This window comes from Miscanthus floridulus, chromosome 1 (assembly GCF_019320115.1).
Source record: "Miscanthus floridulus cultivar M001 chromosome 1, ASM1932011v1, whole genome shotgun sequence".
Taxonomy (NCBI): domain Eukaryota; kingdom Viridiplantae; phylum Streptophyta; class Magnoliopsida; order Poales; family Poaceae; genus Miscanthus; species Miscanthus floridulus.
This window is the reverse complement of record NC_089580.1, coordinates 138,422,189-138,439,580: the sequence shown is the minus strand read 5'-3', so window position 1 is coordinate 138,439,580 and position 17,392 is coordinate 138,422,189. Positions and strand designations below refer to the sequence as shown.

General features: G+C 46.1%; 1 pseudogene; it reads left to right on the top strand.

The window, feature by feature from the left end:
• Positions 1-606: 606 nt before the first annotated feature.
• LOC136495217 (F-box only protein 13-like) lies at positions 607-2,168 on the top strand (annotated as a pseudogene).
• Positions 2,169-17,392: the final 15,224 nt, after the last annotated feature.

Sequence of the window (17,392 nt, the reverse complement as noted above, 5' to 3'; positions counted from 1 at the left end):
TTATCCTTTAAATCTTGCTATATATGCAATACATAGTATCTGTATTTAAATAAATTTATTATGAAAATATATATTTCACGATCAATTTAATAATAGTTATTACGTAACAACAATATATGATTTGTAATTTTTACATGTCTAGTTTTTTTAGTAAAAAAAAAAGTTTAGCTTGTGGAGAAGGTGCGGTTGTTTTGGGACAGGGGAGTACCGGAGTACGGAGGGCACGGCAGGGCGGCACTGTCGTGGCCGTGCTGGCACGGGTATAAATAGGGAGGCAGGAGGTGGTGGCTTTACAGATACACAGGCACCCAGTCCACTCCACTCGCGAATGATCTCCGCCACCACCGGCTCTCGCAGAGTGGGAGTGGCGCTTGGCGAGCTTTTCTTTCTTTGCATGTCAACGCAGACAAAAAGAGCAGCGCCGCCGCCTCCTCGCCGGTCGCCGAGTCTCCGCTTCCTCCCCTTCGCCTTCGCCGGCGCTCCCCTATAAACACACAAGGTTTCTCCGGGTCAGGGCTCACAGCTCACAGGAGCCAGCGCAGCACGAACAACACGCAGCCGACTCCCCGCCCCCGAGGTACTGCACTCGCTTCTGCTTTGTGCTAATGCTCTCCGCCTCCACTCGCTCCAAATTGGATGGGATTCCTTCCGAATTCCACATCTCCAGCGCCACCAAGCAACTCACTCGTCTTGCTTTCCTGCCTTTCGGAGAGATCTCGCAGCAGGCCAGCCAGCGTACGTCGCCACATGGAGGCGCCGCGGGCCAAGACCAACAACAACGGCAGGAAGCGCAAGCCCACGCCTCCCGCCGGCGGCATGGGGGACCTCCACGACGACATGCTCGAGCGCGTCCTCGCGCGCCTCCCGCCGGCCACCTACTTCCGCCTCCGCGCCGTCTGCCGCCGCTGGCGCGCCGCCGCGGCGTCCCCGACCTTCCTCGACGCCTGCGCCCGCGTCCCCTCCCGGGACCCGTGGTTCCTCATGCTCTCCGACTCCGACTCCGGTCCCGTCGCCTTCGACGCCGCCTGCCGCAGCTGGAACCGCTGCCACCGCGCCGCGCCGGGGGCCGCCGTGCCCGTGGCCGCGTCGGGCGGCCTCGTCCTCTACCGCGCGCCGGCCACGGGCGCGCTTACCGTCGCCAACCCGCTCACGGGCGCGTCCCGCAAGCTCCCCTCGCCGCCGCCGCTGCAGGGCGCGCAGCAGCAGCTGCAGGCCATCGCCATGTACGGCGCCGGCCGGCGGCGCCCACTACCGCGTGGCCCTCTTCGTGGGCGACCTCCCGGACCTCTCCATGGCGGTCTTCGACTCGTCCAGCGACTCGTGGGAGGGGCCCCTGCCGCTCGTCCGCAAGGCCGGGGACGACTCCTCCTGCCACCCCGACGCGCCGGCGCAGGGCGGCGGCGCCGACGACACGGTCTACTTCCTCAGCAAGTCCGGCGACGTGGTGTCCACCAACATGCAGCGCAGCGCGTCCAAGCAGTACTCCTCGGTGGTCGTGCCCTCGCCCGCGCGCCGCGACGGCGACGGCGAGATCGATGCCCACGCCGTCGCCTACTTCCTCAGCTACTCGGGCACCGTCGTCGCCTGCGACACGGCGCGCCGCACGTTCGCGGAGCTGCCCCGCATCCTCCCCGTCTACTTCGAGTATTCCATCGACGTCGTCGCGTGCGGTGCCGCAGCCTACGCCGTCGTGCTCTCCGAGTACCTGGACACGGCCAGCCTCCGGGTCTGGGAGTTCGCCGGGGGCGCGTGGCGACAGGTGGCCGCCATGCCGCCCGCCATGTCGCACGGCTTCCACGGCACGCGGGCCGACATCAACTGCGTCGGGCACGGCGACCGCCTCATGGTCTGCGTCGCCTCCGCCGAGGCCAGCGGCTGCTTCATGTGCGACGTGGCAGCAACCAGTGGGAAGAGCTGCCCAAGTACGTCAATGGTGACGGCGTGGCCAACGAGTTCTTGGCCGCCTTCTCCTTCGAGCCCAGAGTGGAGATCACCGTCTAAGCGTTTATGATCACAGTGTGTCACAATTGCTTTGTTGATTAAGGAGCCTTAGTTTTGGTATTGCTCCTACTCCGTGTGATTGATTTCTTCGTGTGTGCATGTACTTACGGTACCAAATTGCAATATCACTTTTCGTTGACACTTGTTTTTCTCAAATCGATTTTCAGATTTCGTGTGCAGTCTGGAGTACATTGGCAATATCAAGCAATTTGAGAGAAAAAAATCTCTAGCATTGAGAAAGCAAGGCTACATTTGCATCTACTAAAAGTTAATAGTTAGCTGGTAAATAGTTTATAAGCTAATATTAGCTAACCAGTAACTATTAGCTACGTAGTGTTTTGATCCTAAGCTAAAAAATTGGATGCATTGATGGTTTTATATAATGTCATTTAACTTTTACACAGTGGAAGGACAAAAGTGTATTTTCAGTCTGTTAGCTGCTACTACTAACTAGGTTGGGGCAGCTAGTGAAATCTTCCTCCATCCCAAAAGGGATGCAATTTCTAAATTGGACAAGTTTATAGGAAACATATGAACATTTATATCTTCAATTAGGTTTTCTATGAAAATATATTTTATAACAAATGTAATGATACTTATTAGGTATCATACTCTACATGTTAGTAATTCTTTTTTATACATTTGGTCAATATTAAAATAGTTTGAGTACTCAGGAAGTGAGAATTGCAATTCCTTTGGGCACGGAGGGACTAGTTGTTAGTGATGCCCACAATTAGCTAGCCTATTAGTTGCGCATCTTTGGACCCACCCTAGCTAATTTTTTACTGATTAACTATTAGCTAGTTGGATCCAAACACCCCTAAATACAGTGAGGTTGGAAGCTTCTCCGCAAAATCAAGAGCAAAAGTAAAACAAAATAAGTTTCCCTGTAACCAAAAGAAGGAAGGGAAATTTGCATGAAGAAGGCAATGAAAAAAGCAAGAAGAAAGAAGAATTGAAAAAGAAAAGAGTCTCGGGTCTTGTTTTGTGAAGTACTATCTTTTGTGATCTTGTGACATTTCCATTCACTATCCATTGGAGGATTTAGTAAAGACCTGATTGGTGGAGAAGAGTATCTGATTCTATACAAAGTACTTCACAACGCGACGCCACTTCCAGCGCTCTCTTTTGCATGAATAAAGATAACATAGAATATCTAAGAACCAAATAATAATAAAGGGATTGCCAATCATAAAAACTTTGGTTTTGATGCTCATTCACATTGGATTACTTCAATTCAAATATTTGAAAGGGTTTAGCAATGAAATTTCTGGTTCTAATTCTTCAGAAATTCTTACAATTTTTCTTTGTTACATAAAGGTGAAAGTGCAATCAAGCCCTAATTGTGGGTTTTGGTGATAATGACCATACAATTAGAGAACTAATGAGATTTATCGAGATGATAAGCAGGGAATTCATATTCGAGGATGCTACATAAATGGAGGAGCCCCCAATTACAAATATAGATGGCTTCAAACTCAAAGTAGGTATAAATTCTTTTTATTTTGAATTTAAGTATAGAAAAAGCCGTACTATAAAGGGGGACTGTAACACCCTAAATTTTGCATCTATTTGAAATAGGAGAAAGTGATTACTTATGCATTTTGTGGAAATTTGAATATAGGAAAATAATAAATTTTATTAAATTAAAATCAAATGTAGGTTCACAATCATGTGTGTGCATTCATGCTGCTGCATAATGATTTTTGAATGGTTTGATTTGAAATCAAATTTCTACTTGATTGAATTTTGCCTTCAAAATTAGTTTGAAAAATGGAAAGGGCTTCTTTCTCCATCCTCTGTTTTCGGCCCTGTCGGCCTGCCTCGCGGCCCGTTCTTTTCCCTTCACAGGCTGCCGCTCTCCCTTTCCTTCCGCTCGGGTTGAAGCCGAACTCGACTTTTCTCCCGCGCCGCGCCGCAGCGGCCCAGCAAGGCGCTGGCCTAGCTCCGCACGCTCGCTGACGCGCGTTCTCTCTCCGCCCGCTGACGCGTCGGGGCCACCCGTCAGGGCGCCTTCTCCTTCCTTGCGCCGTGTCCACCTCGGACACTATCCGCGCCGACGCCGCCCAAGTCTGGCCTTGCTACGCCTTGTGTGCCGTGCCGCCCAAATCTCCATGCCCTTAAATAGCCGCCGAGATTTCTCCACCTCCCTATCCCAACTCGTAGCAAGGTCTTCACCCACGTAAGCCCGCACCTTGCCCTAGCACTGCCGCGAGAGCCGCCGACCGCTGAAGCGCCGCGCCACCTCCGTTGCTCCTCGCTAGTTCCTCTTGGGTCCGGTGAGTTCCCCACTCCCTCCTCTATCTCCCGGGCTTCTCCGTTTGAAAAACCGAGTGCTGTAGCCTCCTAACCAAAAGCTACAGCGAGCTCTCCCATGGCGCCGCCACTGTTATCTCACCACCGGCACTGTTCTGGCAAGGCTGTCTCTCTCTCTCTCCCCTCCGAGTGAATCTAGGCCGTCCATCTCTAATCTGGCGGCCCAGGATGAAGGATACCCCTTCGTTCTAGAACTTTGCATAAGAGCCCTTATAATTACTTCAGTATTAACCCGCAATCCAAAGCGTGTTTTCTAGATTCCGTGTTCTTTTTCTTAAAGCGTATTTTGGTTCGGTTAGATTGAAAATACAGTTTTCAGCTATCCACAGTTTTGCCACTCAACTTGTTTTAGCCATAAAATCTCCGTTTTAACTCCAATTTGATCCGTTCAAGTTACGTTAGGTTCATAATTAAGTAATCTACATGTTTATAATACTGTTAAGTAGGGTTTTCAACTTTTAAAATTTGAGGTTAGATTTAATCTATTATTTTACTATAGGAAATCTTGTTAAATTCATAACTTCTTTGTTTTAGCTCCGATTTTTGTGATCTTCGCGTCTGTGTGTTCGTAGCGAGACGTAGATTCATTTTCCAAACTTTTCATCTTGATTTTATGCTGTTGATGTACTGTTCTAATCTATAGCTTTATTTGCTTTGTATGATTGCTCCTGGATGCTTGTATATTGCTTGTGTTATCGAGTATAGACGATGATCAATTCGTGGGAGATCAAGGGTACGACTTTGACGAGCAGGACCAGTAGGAGTACTTTACTCAAGGCAAGTATAGCATGGGATCATCCTTGTTTCCTATTCACTTTGATTCATTAATTTCATGTTGCATGTGTCATCCTTGATAGGGATTCCCTAGAATTAAACTTTTACCTTGTTACCTACGGGTTATGCATTGGGTAGCTTTGCTAGTGCTCAATTAAACCATGATCTTGTAACTTGACTAATGGTATATGCAATAAACATTAAAATACTGACTTTTTAGCAACATGGAAACAGGGGGCTGGAGTATTTAGCTACTTTTAAATGCTTCAGATTCCTCTGCCTAAGGACTTATCTGTAAGTGATCATCTGGGACTTACAGTACAGTTGTGAGGGCTATATAACTCTGGCTTTAGCTCAGTATGAGGACCTTTTCTAGCTTGTTAGAGGTTACCTTCATGGCACAAGAGGGGTGTGTTCTAGGTTGAATATATTGCGGCCTCTGTCCGTCAGTGTATAGGTTGTGTCATTGTGCCGGTCAGAAGGGGAGCTCTACATTCGTAGGCCACAGAAACCTAGCGGCCCTAACTTGTTAGACTGAACCTTTGAAAGGCTTCATAGTGACCCCTACCTGCTCACCTTGGAAGTGTTTTGGGAGTTATAAACCTAGGCATATGGGTATCATGACTCATAGTGAAAGTGTACAACCTCTGTAGAGTGTAAAACTGGTATATTAGCCATGCTCATGGTCACGAGTGACCTTGGAACCCTTACAGAATAGATGAACATTAAGGATTATTTGTTTATGCTATTCATTATTCATGTTTACATTTGATCATGTGTTTTGCATTGGGAATTGAAATAATTTGTTGCTACTCTTAAGCTAAAATTGTGACAACTAAAAGCTGAATGCTATTAAACCTGTGTCAAGCCTTTTGAGCCTCATGAACCCCATGTTACACTTGTTGAGTATGACATGTACTTACGCTTGTTTATTTTCATTATTTGGATAAACATACCGGATGGGTAACGGATGGCTTTGGGTATGATGATTTTCCTGAGGACTTCTAGACTTGTGGTCAACCAAATGACGTCCCTGTGAAATGGAGCTTCCACGAGAGATCTTTTATTACTTCCACTATATCTATGTGAAGACTTTGTCTTATTCGTGATGTAATAACCACTTATGATGATACTATTATAATTTGTCGGCTTATGTGTGTGACTGATCTCTAGGTGCACATAAGATTTTGCACTCCATTTTATCCTTAAATTGGGTGTGACAAGGACATAATGCTTAAGCTAATATGTGCTACCAAGTGCTCAAACATACACATGCATCCTCAGATTCACAGCCAAGACAATCTACACTTCACTCTTATCTTTGCTGTCTTGTGTGGTGCGGCACTGCAGCACTTGAAGAGAGGCACTGCCATGACTTAAGTGACCGTTGGGGGCTGGGGATATTTATACCCTTCCTCTTCCTCCCAATGATACATTGCCTCTTCTTCCTCACTTCAGCACGCCCAAAATAGAGCAGGAGCTCTCTCTCTCTCTCTCTCTCTCCCTCCATTGTTGACCTCAAGCTCCCAAGCAAATTCATTGATTTTCCCATCAATCCTTGAGGAAAAAGGGTCCAAAACTTAATTAGAGAGCAGCTCCATTGATTCTCTAACTCTAAAGAGCACTTGTTTCATGTTTTGGACGGCGGTTGTGTTTGTTACTCTTGGAGCTTGGCTCCTAGCCGGTTAGAGCATCGCTCGTGGAGCTTACCAACTTATGTGGTAGCCCTGGGAGGTTTGTAACCTTCTCTTGAAGCTAGTAAACTCACCTCTCATCTCAAGAGTTAAGTCTCTTGACTTGAGAACGAGGAAGGGCTGGAAAGCCCAAAGCTTTAGTGGCTAACCTCAACAACGTGGAGGTAGGCAAGCCTTGGTGGCAAGCCAAATTATGGGATAAATCATTGTGTCACTTGTGCTTGATTTAAATTACTTGCATGACATATTGTGGTTGATGTGATTTCTAGGGTTTCTAGTCGATCTACTTGTATGTGGTACTCCTACTACTTCTAGCTCTTGATCTGTGATTGTCATACCTGCAGTAAGCTAGGAAATTTCTTCAATCTAAGTTTTCGTTCATAGATTTTAAACTATGACTTGAAGTTTTCTGCATGTACGGTAGTGCCGCTGTTCTGGCCTCGGTAGTGTCGTAGTTCGGTAGTGCTGCCCTCTAGAGCGGCTAGTGTCTGCAGGGTGAATTTGATAAAAGTTTGAGTGTTTATTTTGACAGGCCTATTCACCCTCCTAGGTCAACCAGAGATCCTACAAGTGGTATCAGAGCAGGTTACCTCATATATGCTTCACCTGTGTGAGGTATGGAGCCTGGAGGAGGAACTAGTGGCGTGAAGCGAGGTGGATGTCGACACGGACAGCAGCGAGCTGAGCGCGTCGATAGCAAGCAACACCACGCTACCATCATCTTGAGGCTACTGATACCGAAGGAGCTCTCAATGAGAATGAGAGAAGAAAAAGGAAGGAAGAAAGAAAGCTAAAAAGAGAAGCAAGAGAGAAGGAGGAGCAGCGATTAAAGGAGAAGAAGCAAAGGAAAGAAGAAAGAAGGCTCAAGAGAGAAGCAAGAAGAAAAAGAAGAGAAGCTAGGAAGAAGAAGGAAGAAGAAGAGAAGGCAACAAGTGCATCATCAAGCATATCAAGTAGTTCCGAAGATGGAGATGATGATGAGTCATACCTAAGTGTCGAAGGGGAACAAGAAGGAGAAGAAAGAAAAGGGCAAGGCCGACAATAACAAATATGTCGCCGTATCCTTTAACTATTCTTCTATTCCTATGACTAACCATGATCGGAGGTCTTTCATCAATGTGCTCACGGGCAAGTTACCTCATTTCAATGGGACTAACTTTGCCAAGTGGAAGCACTTGATGAGAGCCTACCTTATAGGTCTTCACCCTAGCATTTGGGAGATTGTTTGCAATAGATTTGAGCCACCGGTTGATCCCAAGAACCCAACACTAGAAGAGATGAGAATCATTCACCTCAATAGTCAAGCCACAAGTGTGTTGCTTAGTGCCTTGGATGGTGATGAGTATAATAGAGTGATTGGAGTTGATGTTGCTAAGCAAATATGGAACACTTTGCACATGAAGGGGTTGACAAAGTGAGAAAGGCAAGAATTAACTTGTTGATGTCAAAGCTCAACCGGTTTGTAATCTTGGATGGAGAGGGGCCACAAGAGATGTTTGATAGGTTGATGACGATGGTGGGCAAGATTAGAGGCTATGGTTGTGATGAGCTAGTTGATCACAAAGTTATCAAGATTATGTTGGAAGCTTATTCACCTAGAAATAAGACCATAGTCACTCTAATTAGAGACAAGAAGTTTGAGTACTTTATACCAAATGATATACTTGGAAGGATCTTGACCTTTGACATGTAAAGAGAAGAAGCAAATGAGAGGAAGAAATTTGGAGAATTGAAAGCAAAGTTAGAGGGCATCAAGATCAAAGATGTAGCTCTCAAGGCCAACAAATCAAGCAAGCAAGGCTCTACAAGCATGTCCAAAATCAACCAACAAGCTTCAACTAGCAAGCCCAAAGCAAGCAAGCAAGTTCAAGAAAGAGTAGAGACCACATCATCCTCAAGTGAAAGTGAAAATGATGATGATCAATATGAGAAAGTTGATGATGTTGCTCTCTTTATGAAGAAGTATCACAAGGGGCTAAAGAAGCAAGGCTAAAAGGTAGTGAAGAGAAGCTTTCCAAACAAGAAAAAGAGGACATGCTACAATTGTGGAAGCTCCGATCACTTCATTGCCAAGTGTCCATATGAGATCAAGGACAACAAATACAAGAAGGACAAGAAAGAAAAGGCTGACCATAAAAAGAGCAAGAAGTACATGGGAAAGGCTCACATTGGGCATGAATGGGACTCAACTAAAGAGAGCACAAGTGAAGAGAATGAGAAGGAGAAAGGTTGCAACTATTGCTATTCACAAGTCATCTCCTACACCAAGGCTCTTCAATGACATGCTCGATGATGACTACTACTCCCCTCTCATTTGTCTCATGGCAAAGGGTGAGAAGGTAAAATCCAAATTGAAGGCCAAATCTCCTCCACCTCCTAGTGATATCTCTAGTAGTGATATTAGTGATAGCTCTAGTGATGAAGAAATAAACATGATAACTAAAAATTTAGATGGAAAGACCAAATTATTCATCAGTAAGCTAATGGAGGATTTAGAGAGTGTCCAAGCCAAGCTAGAATCTAGAGAAGAGACTCTTATCCAACAAGAGGTTCTCTACATTGCTAGCAAAGAAGCTCTTGCATTAGAGAGAAGTGAGGTGGAATCCTTGTGCAAGGCTTTAGCCAAAGAGCAAGAGGACCATGCTATTACAAAGAAAGCAAATAAAGCTCTTAAGAAAAAGTATTGTGACTTGGATGAAAAGCACAAAGAACTTGAGATGCAATATGACATTTTTTGAGATAGCAACTCACATCTCCCTAAGGCAAAGAAAACTTCTACTCCCTCCACTAGTCAAGGTTGTGGAAAATGTTTTAGTCTTGATTTGAATGCCTATTCCACTAATCTTGCAAACATGGAGGCTATGAGAAAGGAAATTGCTAGGCTCAATGAAGTCATTGGAAAAGGGTGGATAGGTAAGAACCAATCCAATGACAAGAAGAATAATGAATCAAAAGGGCCACAATTCAAGCAAGGAAGGCATCTCTCAATCAAGCATGGGCTTGGACACATAAAAGGAGCCAAGATAAATGGAAGAAGGATAGTGAATGGCTATGAGTGTGTGCAGTTTGAAAGGAAGGGCAAAATTGGTACAGATCAGCCTACATAAACCGTGGCAGTGCCGCACAGTGGCAGTGCCGCGGTGAAGGGAGACAGTGTCGCGCCCCACAAAAATGGGAAGGCTACCAATTCTGCTCCTGAATCAAACTAAGCCTAAGGAGAAGGTGTACTAGGAGAAATATGTTTTCTAGAAACCTAAGGAATCAGTGTGGGCCACCAAGAATAAGTATGACTATCAACTGAAGACTTATACACCTAGACAAAGCTTGACATCATGCTTTGTTTTGAGAAACAATAGCAATCGGGAAAGTGGTTGCAAAATATGTTGGAAAGGAAACCAACATATATAGGAATACTTCTATTTGGGGTTCTAAGATTCTTGTGACTAACATGCAAGGCCCCAAGTCAAATTGGGGACCTAAATCTAGCAACTAAACTTGTTTTGTAGGCATACTCCTCCTGGTGGATCAAGTTGAGTGCTTGATAGTGGATGTACAAATCATATGACCGAAGAAAGGAGTATGTTCTCATCATATTCCCCGATGATGCACTCAAATCAAAATATTGTCTTTGGATATAATTCAAAGGGGGATGTGATTGGGATTTTTAACTTTTTGCCATCCTTACGGGTGACACTCCTTCATTAGCCACTTTTATACGTGATCCTACATAATTGCCATCACAAACAGTGAACCTCCTATGTTTTTGCCATTTTTGCTGACATGGCATGCTAGCGTGGTAGTGAGCCTAAGAAGGCCTATAGAGCATGCAAAATGACCTATTTACCCCTATTGCTTCTCTCCCTCAACTCGCTGATGCATGGGCCCCACATGCCAGCTTTGTCTTCAACCTCCAGCCATCACCTGAAGTCGAGCGGCTCAATGGCGAGCGGGCTCTGGCGGTGGAGGGAGGAGGAGCAGTGTGCTAGCACCTAGGCCATGCTGCTATAGAGCTGCTGCCTCATAAAAGCTCCCTATGCTTGCTACTGTTTGCAGCTTTCACGGAGGCGGGGTAGAAGACTAGAGCTTGCACGGAGCTATGGCCATGACTGGAGCTCCATCATCACCATCGGTCCCCCATCTAGCCATCTCTGCTACTCCAAACAGGCTCTGCGAGTTTAGAGTGGCATGATGACTTCACCCTGCTACTCATCGTTCGGCAACCCCCACCCCATGGCCATGAACCACCGCCATTGCCGCCATTGCTTTCCCGAGGTCAAGCTCATCGATCTCCACATACACAGTAGCTTTCGCCTCCTTGTCTCCTTTGTTGGCACCACAAGGACCCGTTGTGGCCACCTATCCACATCCAGCGCCAATCCATGGCCATAGTGGCGTCTTCCACCTTAACCAAAGCACTCCGCTAGAGAGCCTCGCTTCTACCCGTGGCTGGCTGCCACCAACCCCTCTTTGCCGCAAGAACTCCTCCATCAACTTTGCACGTGGTGCCTTGCTTGTCGTCCTTGGCTGCTCAGTAGCCATGAAGGGATGACCAAGCTAGAGGTGCCTGGCTCCCATCCAGGTGATGGAGGTGTGAGATGAAGCTAGAGGTGCTTGGCTCCCATCCGTGGCTGGAGGTTAAAGACAAAGCTAACGTGTGGGGCCCACGTGTCAGCGAGTAGAGGAAGAGAAGCAACAGGGGTAAATAGGTCATTTTGCATGCTCTATAGGCCTTCTCAAGCTCACTGCCATGCTAGCATGCCCACCTGGCGTGCCATGTCAGCAAAAATGGCAAAAACATAGGAGGTTCATTATTTGCGATGGCAATTGTGTAGGAGCACGTATAAAAGTGGCAAACGAAGGAGTGTCATCTATAACGATAGCAAAAGGTTAAAAATCCCTATGTGATTGGTCTCGGTAAAGTTTCTATAACCCTTGAGCATTCAATTACAAATGTATTACATGTTGATTCGTTGAGTTAGAATTTCTTATCCGTTTCTCAATTGTGTGAGATGGGCTATAATTGTCTCTTTTCGGATATGGGTGTGGAAGTCTTTAGAAGGGAGGATTCCTCTATTGTCTTTACGGGTCAATTAAAGAACAAGCTTTACTTAGTTGATTTTAACAAAAGTAAAGCTAAACTTGAGATTTATTTAGTGGCAAAATCTAGCATGGGTTGGCTTTGGCATCGCCAACTAGCCCATGTTGGGATGAGAAACTTAGCCAAACTTCTAAAAGATGAACACATTCTTGGATTAACAAATGTTCACTTTGAGAAAGATAGGATTTGTAGCGCTTGTCAAGCCAGAAAGCAAGTTGGAGCACCTCACCCACCAAAGAGCATCATGACCACCAAGCAACCATTGGAGCTAATACATATGGATCTCTTTGGACTAGTCGCCTACCTAAGTATCAGGGGTAACAAATATGGTCTTGTTATTGTTGATGACTATTCCTGTTTCACTTGAATATTTTTCTTGCATGACAAGTGCCAAGTTCAAGAGAATGTGAAGATATTTGTTAGAAGAGCTCAAAGAGAGTTCGGTCTTCCCATCAAGAAAATGAGAAGCGACAATGGGGACCGAATTCAAGAATATTCTAGTTGAGGAGTTTCTTGATGAAGAGGGCATCAAGCATGAGTTTTTTCAACTCCATACACCCCTCAACAAAATGGTGTAGTAGAGAGGAAGAACCGTACACTTATTGACATGGCAAAGACAATGCTAGATGAGTACAAGACGCTAGACATCTTTTGGTGTGACACCATCAACACCACTTGCCATGCCATCAACCGCCTCTACCTACACAAGAAATTGAAGAAAACTTTATATGAGCTTCTAAACCGGTAACAAGCCTAAGGTGTCTTACTTTAGAGTGTTTGGGTGCATGTGTTTCATACTTAACAAGAAACCCAAAACCTCTAAGCTTGCACCTAAAGTCGATGAAGGTTTTCTTCTTGGTTATGGATCAAATGAGCATGCCTACCGTGTCTTCAACAAAACCTCCGGGAGAGTTGAGATTGCGGTAGATGTGACTTTTGATGAATCTAATGGCTCTCAAGTAGAGCAAGTTGATTCAAGTGTTGTAGGAAAGGAGGATCCACCATGTGAAGCAATCAAGCAATTAGCTATTGGTGATATTAGACCACAAGAAGAAGTCACTAAAGTGGAGGTTCCTCAAGTTGCTTGTTGCACCTATTTCCACTGACATGTACCTGATGCTACACTACAATCAAGCATCTGACTGCAACTCCAGAGCATGGCAGTGCCTGCACTTGAGGGCGGTAGTGCCGCACCTACATAGTTATAACACCCTCGGTGTTACCCTATACAATTTTTGCTAAAACACTGCATGAGCATTATACTTATATGTACTTGTGTGTAATATAGGTGTAAAGCAATATACAAAACTTGAAACGTTCAATTGAAACACCAAATGAATGTTACATTGCATGTCGTGTTGTATCACTTGGTGTTCTAAATGAATTTTTATTGAACAAAAAGGCTATAGAACGCATATGCAAAACTTTAATAAAGTCATAGAACAAGCTTTGGAGGTGACGGTGAAATACTCACGGTCGAGAATGAGAGTCACTAGCTAGGCATAGTTGGTAGCTTGGAAATCGAAAGTGATGCGAATCCGAACAAATAACTTAGTCATTTCTTAAGTCGGAAAACAGATCGACAAAGCAAGGTTTGGGAATTTTTATTGGAGGATCGGGTCAAGTGGTGGCATGGGTTTAGGGTTCGTTTTAGTAGCTTGACATGCCATCTTGTGCGTAAAATAGCTGGTTTAGCGATCGGAGCCTTGAGGTGAGTTTTTGGAATGCCTTAAAAAGAGTGCATGACACGGTTCCTACCTCCGGGTGTGGTCTCCGCCTCGGTTCGGCTTGGCACCGCTGCATGGGCCTACATAGCGCGTGCTGCCATGCCGATCGCACTGCCACTGTCGCACCTATGCACGCACGCCGTGTGCGATGCCCCACGCTGCTGGCCACGGCCTCCTGCAACCACGCTCTGGCATGCAACTCGCACCACCGCTACTGCCGTTACCACGCCTAGCCGCTCGCCCGCGCGCCTACCACTGCACTGGTCAGTCCTATCGATGGCCCCACACTGCCGGCCACGGCCACCTGCTGCCGCACCCAAGCCATGATTCACACACGCGCGCGCACGCTGCTATGGTGGGCCTGACCGCTCGTCCACCACTATCGTTGTCGCGGGCCCGCCATCCTAGTCAGTGCGTTGTCGCCGCTGCACCGTGTCGGTGCCTGCGTGGTCATGCTTGGCTCTGCCCGCACGTCACCTTGCCACGCGTGGGAGTGTTGCCTGCTCTTGCCATCACTTTGGCTCATCAACACCACACTGTTGCCTCCCCTAACCGGCGTCGTCCACTGTAGTGCAGTACTGAGCCATCGTCGACTTGTGGGTTATGGCATTGCGACCAAGCGCCTTGTGCATGTCTCGCTGTTCCCCTTTGCTCGTGCGCACTTGTGCTTGGAGTTGACGGCCACATCCCACCACAATAGCGCCGGGCCAACCTTGCCTAACTTCCATGTTCCTCTATCATCGGGCCATGCCGAGGCAAGCTCATAGCGTCAGCCAAATCCATGAAATTGCGTGAGCCTGTGGATGGAGTAGAGACCTAGCTATGTGCCGAACACTTCCACTACTGCTGCCAGCCAGTGTCGAGCCCCAATTTGAAGTTCCTTCACCATCAGTCACTTTAAGACTCCAGGGTAGCGCCGTTTAATTCCCCTAGCCCCATCCACCTCCGTCCAATTCATTGGCATGGTACCTTCGCTCTACTCCACTCTATCCCATGCGCACCCCATTTTGCCCTGCTGCTGCTTGCCTAGCGCTGCCACCGTAGTCGTGCCATTGTTGCCATCATGAGGCTTGCCGTGCGTGCATAGCCAGGCTCGCTCAGTCAGTCTCCGATCAAGCCGCCATGACCGGTAGGTTCGAGGCGAGTCATTGTTGCCCATCCTTGAGCTTGTTCACACTGTCTGTGCCTTGGCTCATGGGAATGCGCTGCCGTCATAGGGAGGAGTTTGCCACCGTGGAGAGAGCTCGGGACAGTGTCTGTGTTCACTGTCTTGCCTCCCACCGCTTTGGGTTGACGTCAAGGTGAGCATCAGCTCCTTAGGTAGGGCTATGAGGGTTTGGTGGGCCCGACGTAGCCACCCGGTGCCTGCGCCACCGTGCCAGTGCACGCACGGGTGCCGGGGGACTTGGCCGTGGTAAAGAAGGAAAATGGGAGGGTTATATTCGTAAGATCACTGTCTGTAGAAATAGTACCGTGGGCCTCGGCGTAGTTCGTCGGTAGGTCAGGGGCGTTTGCTCAAAACAGCCATCACGCGCGGGCCTTCCCACCGTGGACCGACATCGCTCGGCTAGGCCGTGCCCCTATGTGGGCCACACCTCTACATGGGCCGTGCCGCTGGTGCACGCATCGCACGGTTGTGGGCCGCGGTTTGAAGTTTGGTTTTCTATTTTCCAGCGCATTAATAAATGCTTATTCAATTTAGTTTTGAGCTAAACTTTGATAAATTGTAGTAAATCTTGTATGTGTCCAAAAATAGTAAAACAAAGTTTGTTAGGTTCACAAAAATGTAACCTATCTGTTAGTGTAGTTAGTTTACAGATAGCTATGATAGTGATAGGTTCAGAAATCCAAACTAGAGAGCTTAGTATTATGTAGATTAATATTGTAGGAATTTTTGTGTTAAATTGGTGATAGCTATAGCTATGAAAAATTTATAGTAGGCTCACTAAATTATTATGTACTTGCTATAAATTTTGTAGCCCTAGAGTAGGTTGATAAATATAGTAGCTATTATCCTTGTTTTATCATATATAGAGTAAATCTGTATTAGAAGTAAGAATACCTTTAGTTGCTGTTATAATGTATGTCATGCTTCATACTTGTTAGTGGTAACAGTAGGTAACTTAGTACCTTAGCCGGTAGGACTTGCTTAGTAACTTGATAAGATATAGTTTATTTAAGAGTTGTTGTTGTCGTATTAATAAATGTTGCATCATCATTTCATGCATGTAGATCACGAGTTGGTATAGTTCATGCCCGTGGACGAACCGGATTATGAAGAGGTCATTAAGGAGTACAAGGAGGAGATCCTTGTGCAGGAGGGAGCCCCAGAGCCTTTTGGTGCTGACTTTGCTGACCCGTCGCCTGCCCAAGGCAAGCCCTAGTGCATAACCCCTATTTTTAATGATCACTGAATATATATATGATGTACATTTAAGTTATAGGTATTTTATGGAAACTACATGCATAAATATATCTACCTATGAGTCCTACTAGTATCGGTCGAGTAGTTGCTATGCTCAGGATTTCGGTAGCACGAGTAACCTGTCGTTACTCGCAATAGGTGATAATTATGATCCCTCATGATAAAATGGTGGAAAGGAAATGTGGTGACCGGGTAGGGATATGGTTTGGGTATTGGTGGGTGTAAGAGGCTATGTCCTGTGGCCAATATGGCATAGCTTGGTTATATGTTTTTCCTGTCTGTGTCAATTAAGGACCAATCATTGCATAAGGCTCTAGGCAAGTCACAGACTTATTATCCTGAGCATATACTTGGGTATAGGCACAGGGAAGACTCGTTGCTCTCTTGTCATGGATTCGGCTCTTTTCGGACCGACTGATTGGAGGCGGGGATGGTGGAGGTCCTTGCACCGCACTGAGTCCGAGACTCAGGAGTGGAGGTTTGGAGTCCAAGTTTGGATAGGGACCTAGACACCCAGGACAGGAGGGTGATGGAGTAGTCCTGCTTGTGCCTAGGGTACAAGCGGGGCATGTGTTTTTGGGTACCCAGCTGGGGGCATTGATTTGTGAATCGCCGGCATTCCGGTATGGCTTGTCTATGGTTTAGCATCATAGTAAGAACTAAAAGATGGAAGGTGATGAAATGGAATTAATTGCTCAACTCTTGCTTGAAAGTAGAACATGTGCTTACATAGACTGGCTAGTTAATAAATTAATATGGCTAATAATAATAACACATATAAGGACTCACTATTAGTACTGCTTTCTGCAAAAAGGAAACCAGCAAACCATAAAGCTCATCATATCCTTTGGAGTTAGGAAATTATTCCCACTAGTTGGATAAGTCTTGCGAGTGTATTGTGTACTCAGGGTTTATTTACCCCTGTTGCAGGTAATGCATAAGGAGTACCATTGTGTGAAGGATTCTTCTGGTGGGCACAGACGGAATCCTTGTGTTCTATCGATAGCTGTTTTCTAGATGTTTAACTTCATTTCGCTGTTTATTAATCCGCACTCTGACATGTAATGTAATAATGTAATTTTTAAGAACTTTGGATGTATGAAATGGATAAGTATTGTAACTCGTTTTCATTATTGGATCCTTGGGGAAAATGTGGATCTTTCGGGCTCTCTCTCGGGGTGTGCCCGACGGATACCATCTGTTGTAGCTTGCTTTCGGGGTGCTTAGTGTCTGGTGGAAGATGAGGGCCTCCGTAAGTACATTATTTCGGGCAATTCTGCCACAATAGTTAGCAACAGCTGATTCAACTCTAGCTCGAGGACAAAACCTACAACCCATATTTGAGGAAGATGATGAT